The following is a 7825-nucleotide window of genomic DNA, read 5'->3' as shown; positions in this document are numbered from 1 at the left end:
TGAACCATGGTAAGGTTATAACATGTGCCTCCAGAAATTATAAGATTCATGAGAAGAAATACCAGACTCATGATCTCGATATGGTACAATAGTTTCTCTCTCAAGATATTCCATCACTATCTCTATGGCATTCACGTTGATATATTCACCGACCACAAGTGTATCCATTAGGTTCTCAGTTAGAAGGAGATAAATCATCAACAAATGAGATGGCTAAAACTACTTAGTGATTTTGATATGAGTATTATATACTATCTAGGTAAGGAAAATGTTGTTGTTGATGCCTTGATAAGGTTCTCCATGGGGAGTACTGATCATGTCGAGGAAGGAAAGATATAAAGAATTAACTAAGGAAGTTCACATAATTGCACGTTTAGGAGTTTGTTTGATAGATTCCAATAAACGTGAAGTTTTTGTGCTGAATGGGCCAGAATCATTGTTAATGTCAAAAGTGAAGGATAAATAGGAAAAATATTCTAGTTTACTTGAGTTTAAGGCAAATCTGCACAAGCGAAAACTTATGGTCTTTGCACAAGAGGGACATGGTGTGTTGAGGTATCAAGGTAAGGTATGGGTTCCAAAGGTTGATAAATTCCCATAGAGAATTATGGAAGAATACAATAGTTCCCGATATTCTATTCATTCAGGTTCCACCAATATATACCATAACTCTATATAAGTTTATTAGTGGAGTGGAATGAAGAGGTTCATAACAGAGTTTATTTCTAAGTGCCAAAATTTCTCGCAAGTCTAGGTTGAGTGTCAATGGCCATGTGGTGTGGCTTAAAAAATTACCCTTCTAGAGTCGAAGTAGTAGATTATCAATATCGACGTATTACAGGCTTACCGTAATCTCGTAAACATCATTATTCTATTTGGGTGATTGCAGATCGGATGCACAAACCAGCATATTTATTAACAATAAAGGCTACCAATATAGCAGATCAGTATGCAAATGTTTACATTAGTAAGACAGGATGATAGCTTTGAGTTTCCTTGTACATCATCTCAAATACAGGTTCTTAATTTACCACAGATTTTTGAAATCAAGTAAGAAAGATTTGGCTTCGAAGGTCAACCTTAGTATCGCTTGTCTTCCTCAGGATAATGGTCAAGAAAAGTGCACAATTAAACTTCTAAGAAAACGTTGACAGCTTGTGTTCTGGATTTCAAAGATTATTGGGATGACCACTTTCCTCTTATTGTGTTTGAATAAAATAACAGTTATCATTCAAGCATTTTGATAGCTTTGTATGAAGTTGTATATGAGCGAAGGTGTAGATCTTCTATTGGTTTTTTGATATTGGTGAATATGACTTAATAGGTCAAGATTAGGTTCATCAAACCATGGAGTAGGTTAAGGTCATTCAAGAGAGGTTAAAAATAAAAATATCCATTAAAAATAATATACTAATGTTAGAAGAAGAGATTTGGAGCTTCAGGTTGATGATTTTGTATATAATAAAAGTCTCACACATGAAAGGTACTATAAGATTTAGTAAGAAAGGGTAGTTCAACCCCCGATACATTGGTCCTTATCAAATATTAAAAAGGATTGGTGATGAACCTTATGAGTTTGAGCTACCACCCCAATTAGAAACAGTTTATCTAATATTCCATATTTCTATGCTAAAATTTATTTTTAGTGATCCTACACTAGTTATGCCTACTGAGTGTATTGGAGTAAAGGATAATTTATCCTAAGGGGAGATTCAAATTTAGATCATTGATCGTCAAGTTCGCTAGACGAGAACTAAAAATGTTGCATCATTCAAAATCTTATGGAGGAACCAATTTGTAGATGAAGCTACCTGGAAGCGGTGAACGATATGAAGAAGAGATACCTTAACCTTTTTCCCTTCGAATTAATTCTTGACCAAAGTACTAACAATGTGTAAAATACTCTTCAAGCTGATATGTTGAGTTTATGTTATTTTCATATTTTGTACTTTGTGTTTGGTTGTTAAACATTTTCCCACTCTGTTTATAGTTAGTCTAGTCTAATTCGTGGATGAATTTTCCAAAGGGGTAGCTATTGTAACACCTAGGAAAATGGCACTTTGAATGTTAAAGAAAAAAAGCTTCCGTAGAATGCAAGTAAATGTGTACAGAAGGTTATACAGTGCCTACAGGGTTTCATGGGTCGTACAACAAACTGTGGGGAAAGTTAAAACTCGAATATCTTTCATTAAGTGTTTCACAGGCCATGAAGAGGTCCATGGCCCGTAACCTAACCTGTGAAACCTAACCCGAAAGATAGGAAGTTTTGCAAACAGTTGGCGGGTGCGTAAATCTTTGTATACGCCATGAAGTCGTTCTGAAAGGTACCATCAAATTTTGAGTTTTGTGTCAAATTCAAACGATCATATCTCTCAGCACATAAAGAAATATATGACCCCTGAACTATCAAATTACAGGTCTTTGCGTCCTCTTTCTATTTACACAATGTTTTCCTCATTTTGAGTTTGGAGTAAACTTTTATGCCCATTTAAGCAAATCCCCATCATATAATGAAAGTTTCACAAAGGTATATACGGATACCGAAGTTTTTCACGGACCATGAAGCTTAAAATGGTCTTTGAAACCTACCTTTTAAGGCAAATCCATAGAATTTCGGCACGATCATTCCTGCCATTCTCATATGCAATTAGTACTAAAACTATGTTAATTTAACCTCTATTCTAAGACTAAACCATGTAATTTTAAATAATTAAGGATTTATAAGGTGTTAATTAGTTTTTTTTATGTTCATTAATACATCAAGTCAATAGAACAAAGTTTCAAGAGGAGAAAAGTCAGGGTTCCACCGTTCTTCAGGTTTCGTCGATTTAACCAAAGAATATCATTGTTTGTGGTATATAAGGCTAACATAGTGTTAGATTAGCTAGTCATACCTCACGCCCTATATATACTTTCATATCACTAAAAGAGTGTTATAGGGTTCTATCCTAAGATTTGAGTATTATTGAGATGGGTTGATATTGAGTTGTGAATTCTTCAGTTTGTGATTATTAAATTCCTTTTTATCATCATTAATTTTCGTACATTGAGTATTGCGGTTATTGAGTTTTTTTATATCTATTTTTCAGTATAAACCCGATTCGTGAGTATTCATTCAATTTTTATTGAGAATATTTTAATCAAAGCATAATTGTTTATACTATGTCTTGAGGAAGTAAAGAGGAGTTTAACAAATAGTATAACAAAACTAAGTATTTCCCAAATGTTTTATTTTTATATGAAGAAAAAGAGTATACTTTTTCAGAAATATTATGTTTTCAGGAAAATTAAGTGCAAAAGTATTTTCTTCTTAAAGAAACCTTGTGCAAAAAAGAATGTTTTTTTACATTGAATAAAGATAAACCTTGTTTTCTAAGGGAGAGATGAATTTTGGAGATATTTCATAGAGAAGTTGCCTCTTTTTAGAGGAAAGTTGAATGATTGTTTCAAACCAGAGGAACAATATGTTTTTATATGTTTGAGCAAGGTTATATATTACTGTGTCTGGTATTGAGCACCAATATGGGATAGAGTTCAGACAACTCACAACCGTCATAAACCATGTCTTGCAAGCGTGGGTACCAGATCATACTTTTTAGATAAATTCTAAGTACATTCGGACACAACTTTGATGATCTACTTAGTTGAGAGGTCATATATCCTGAAACGATATAGAATAGTTCTTACAATGTGGACAAGACACTGTATCATCACATAGCTCATAGTTATGGTTGTCGATTAGAGAATCTTCCAATAGAGTGAAAGTGCATTTTATATTTATCACTTATTATGTTGAAACTCGGAGATGAGAAATTATTTTGTAAAGTTAAATGATTTCAATCAATAAGTTGTTTAAATTCAATTGAGTATATGATATATCTAATGCAGTTGTTTCATTCAGCTTTTTCTCCCTAACTATATTCCATACTCGTGCATTTAATGTATTGATCTCATTCCATCTTTCTCTGTTCTGATGGAGATACAATTGTTTAGGATCATTAATAGGCATTTCGTTGAGATCACATTGCGCTTCACATAACATTTATTATCCTCCTTGCTTTCTTAAGGATTTTACATTTATTTTTTTGTTATTATTGAGTTGGCATGAGTCTTCTCCTGATATCTATCCTAGTATAAGAGGCTTCATCGAAAGTTAGAGTTAATGAGTCTCTAAGTATTTTCCCTCTTTATGTTATACAAATAATTTTATTTATAAGACTAAGTACTTGCGGACATTCTTGTTGAGTTTTACTTTGAGATAGAATTCTGTTCTAAGAGTACTATTGCTTGTGTGAGTCTTCCCCTAATAAGCCATCCAGGCCAAGAATTTTCTTGGGGATCATAAAATGGTTCTTGAGTGTTGTCCACGTTCAGGGTGTAGGCTAAGGGTGTGACACTTCAAACATTGCATACTTCCATTCAGATTGTTCTACTACTTCTTCATACCAAAAAAAAAATTAAATAAGCAATGTTATTGACAAGAAGTATTTACAGTTTTACATTACTCCAGATTCAATTTATTTTCCCTTGTTTATCTTCTTATTGGAATAAGCTCAACTGAGTATTCGTAATGTGAAGAAGTTGTTGATGGTGCAATTAATGAGCTAACAGATGAACTTACGGTAGAATAATTGGGTTAATTTCATAAATGCATTGCAGGTTTCAGTAGATAAAAGTTGGATATTCGATATCACGTTTCCCGAATTATAGTTCCAACTTCCATCCTCATTAAACACATTATTTCTACTTATAATTATTTTACAACTTATGGGATTATATAGATGATATGCTTTGGATTGAAGAGTATAGCCAACGAAAATGCATTTTGTAGATTTTTCATCATGATTAGAGAGAATTAATCAAAGCATATGCTATACAACAAAATATTCTTAAGTGGCTTACAAGGGGATTCTTATAATCCAATGATTCAAGAGGTTTTGTGTTCCATACATTCTTTCTTGGCGAGATATTCAAAAGATAAGCAGCGGTTGCAACAACATCTCCAAAAAAATAATCTGGTAAACCCATTGCTTCCAGTAAACATCGATCCATTTCCACAACTGTCCTAACCTTATCCGCCATTGAAATCTCACTGCGAATTCCATTCTTATCACAGAAAAAATTCAAATCATAAGACAAGAAGTATCGGCACGGAGTTATTTTATATTTTTACCATTTTGATTCTCTACAAATGCCATAAATTTCTTGAGATTTTCAAAGTGTTCAGATTTAAATTTCAAGAAATAAACCCAACTAAAGCGGTTTTAATCATCATTAAACATAAAAAAATATGTACACTTCGACAAAGGGATTTCATTTTAATTGGACCACAAAAATAGGCATGTACAAGTTCAAGGAAAGTTGTATCCCTGCGTGATTTTCAAACTGGAAAAGAATTGCTAGTTTTCTTCGAATAGATACTTCTTTCACATAAGTAAAGTTAATTGATTTTTGGCAAGCCAATAATCATATATTTTTCAATCAAGAGTTTCAACCTGTTAACGTTCAAATCTCCATAACATAAGTGCAACAAATAAATCTCATTATTTCATCTAATAACTAAGGGAGTAATACTTACACATGAAATATCAGGAGGAAACATTTTGTTTTGATTTATAGGCATATGAGTTATCGTGCGTCTAGATATTACTCAAGTGTTCATCAGTTGACAAACACTTAATAGATTCCGATTCAAAGTAGGGACATATTGCACATCAGATAAATGCTTGATGTTACCTTGGATAGTTTTTATCTCGACTAAACATTTTGCTTCAATGTGTACTTGTTTGTCATGACCCAAAGTACACCCTAGATGTAACATGGCGGGTAGTATCCTGAAAGGCCCTACACAAGCCACTTTAAATACATCAGACAAGATAATAGAACTTAAGAGATTAAAAGACATTTTATATAATAAATATATTTGGCAAAACTGAGTCTAAATAGTCTCTATGCAATCTATTATATGATGAGTGACTGAGACGGAACCCTCTCATTACATACAATATTTGAAAAGTAAAGACCATATGTAATAAAAGGTTCGGTCTTCACAATATGAGGTCTCAAATCTACAAAGAAATACTAAATTAATATTTAGCCATGAGGATGCGATATCAGACCAACATATCCTACAGTTGGATAACAATGTAGCTAGGCAAGAATATGTGTTAGTAAAAACAATGAACCAAATAAAATAGCAATACATAAGAGTTATACATTCATGCTCAAAGACTTCTCGTGATATGCAAAGACCAAGATAAAACATATGATACGAGATTAGAAGCATAATCATGATTATGGTTAATAGAAGTAAAAATTCATCTTTCAACACATGTGAGATACCTCTAAAAGTAACCTTAATTCATAATTATTGTGGGAGTTAACATTAACCGGCATAGAGACCATGTGTTTTATAAACATTGAATTTGGTGTTTATTACATACCCAAAAGGGATATCATTACATGCCAAAGTAAGAATTTTAACGTCTAGCTTAAGTGGATCCACTAGCTAATGTCTATTTAAGAAAAACCTATGGTGCCATATAGTTAAGGGACACGGCTAATCACCAGTTGTCACTTGGTGCTAAGCATAACTTTCACGGTATTTTCATCAATAATGACATGGGTAATCGCCTATTGTCTTATAATCCAGGGACGGGCACATCAAGCAGACAATCCATGATAAAGTTCACTACAATGTATCCTAGTTATACGTTCATTGTTTTGTAGAGAAAACATTTCATCTCTTAGAATCCTATATGTGTGAAAACACTTTCACATTTGTGTATTGGGTAATATGTGAGAAATCATTTCACCACAATAACAACATAAATGCTTCACTCACAAACCAATCTTATATCATTTTCATAAGAACATGTATATTTTAAAAAATTAATCTTTCATAATTCAAAACTCACATTGTATCATAATAATATAGAAAACTCTAAACTTCTTCTTCTTCTTCTTCTTCTTCTTCTTCTTCTTTAGAGAGAGAAATACTTGAGAGGCTGAACTTGCTCAACTTTTAGGAATTAAGGATAATGGATTGAATTGTGTGATTTGGTGGTTTAGAATCATCATATATGGCCTATAGTAGAGGTAAAAATGACATAGCATTGGGTTAAAACATCAAGGAAAAGACCAAAAAGCGCAAATAAAATAATTGCCAAACCCTCACTAACGGTCAGGCCTACAGTTTGTCGGTCCTATGAAAGACTTTCCTACTCTATCGTTTGTGGGTTAATAGACCAAAATTTTGGATTTTCAATGACTAGACCCGTGTAAGGTCTATACATCACAATCGTGGAACCAACTTTTGATCCTAATTTTCACTAAGTATTACACTAACCTACGAGATATACATACAACGCGTACATTGAATGACCGACTTTCCTTGTGAACTGTAAAGTGTAGTCGGACTAGACATTTTCTAAACTTTTGAACATGCCAATTAGAGTTCCACCTATTATCTGTGATCAAACCTACAAACTGTCGGTGGTTCCATTAGAGGTAACATATGATTTTTAGAAACAACAATTTTTTTATTTCTTTTCGAATTTGAAGTGTTACAATCACTCCACCTTTGCAATTCGTCCTCTAATGGAACTCAAGATATCACAAGGAGGATAGGAACTAGTTAAGCCAAACATGAATGAGATCTTCTAAATGCACATATCTGAAGAGATAACATCAATTGAAAGACAATGTATGTTTCAATCATCATTCCATAAGGCTTATATGAGACTCATACTCATATCCACATAATCGTTGAGAAATCCTACACTCTAACTCATTTTCTAAAGAATCAATTTAATGAGGAATCATG

Source organism: Solanum pennellii, chromosome 1, assembly GCF_001406875.1.
Source record: "Solanum pennellii chromosome 1, SPENNV200".
NCBI classification, from domain to species: Eukaryota; Viridiplantae; Streptophyta; class Magnoliopsida; order Solanales; family Solanaceae; genus Solanum; species Solanum pennellii.
This window is presented reverse-complemented; position numbering follows the sequence as displayed.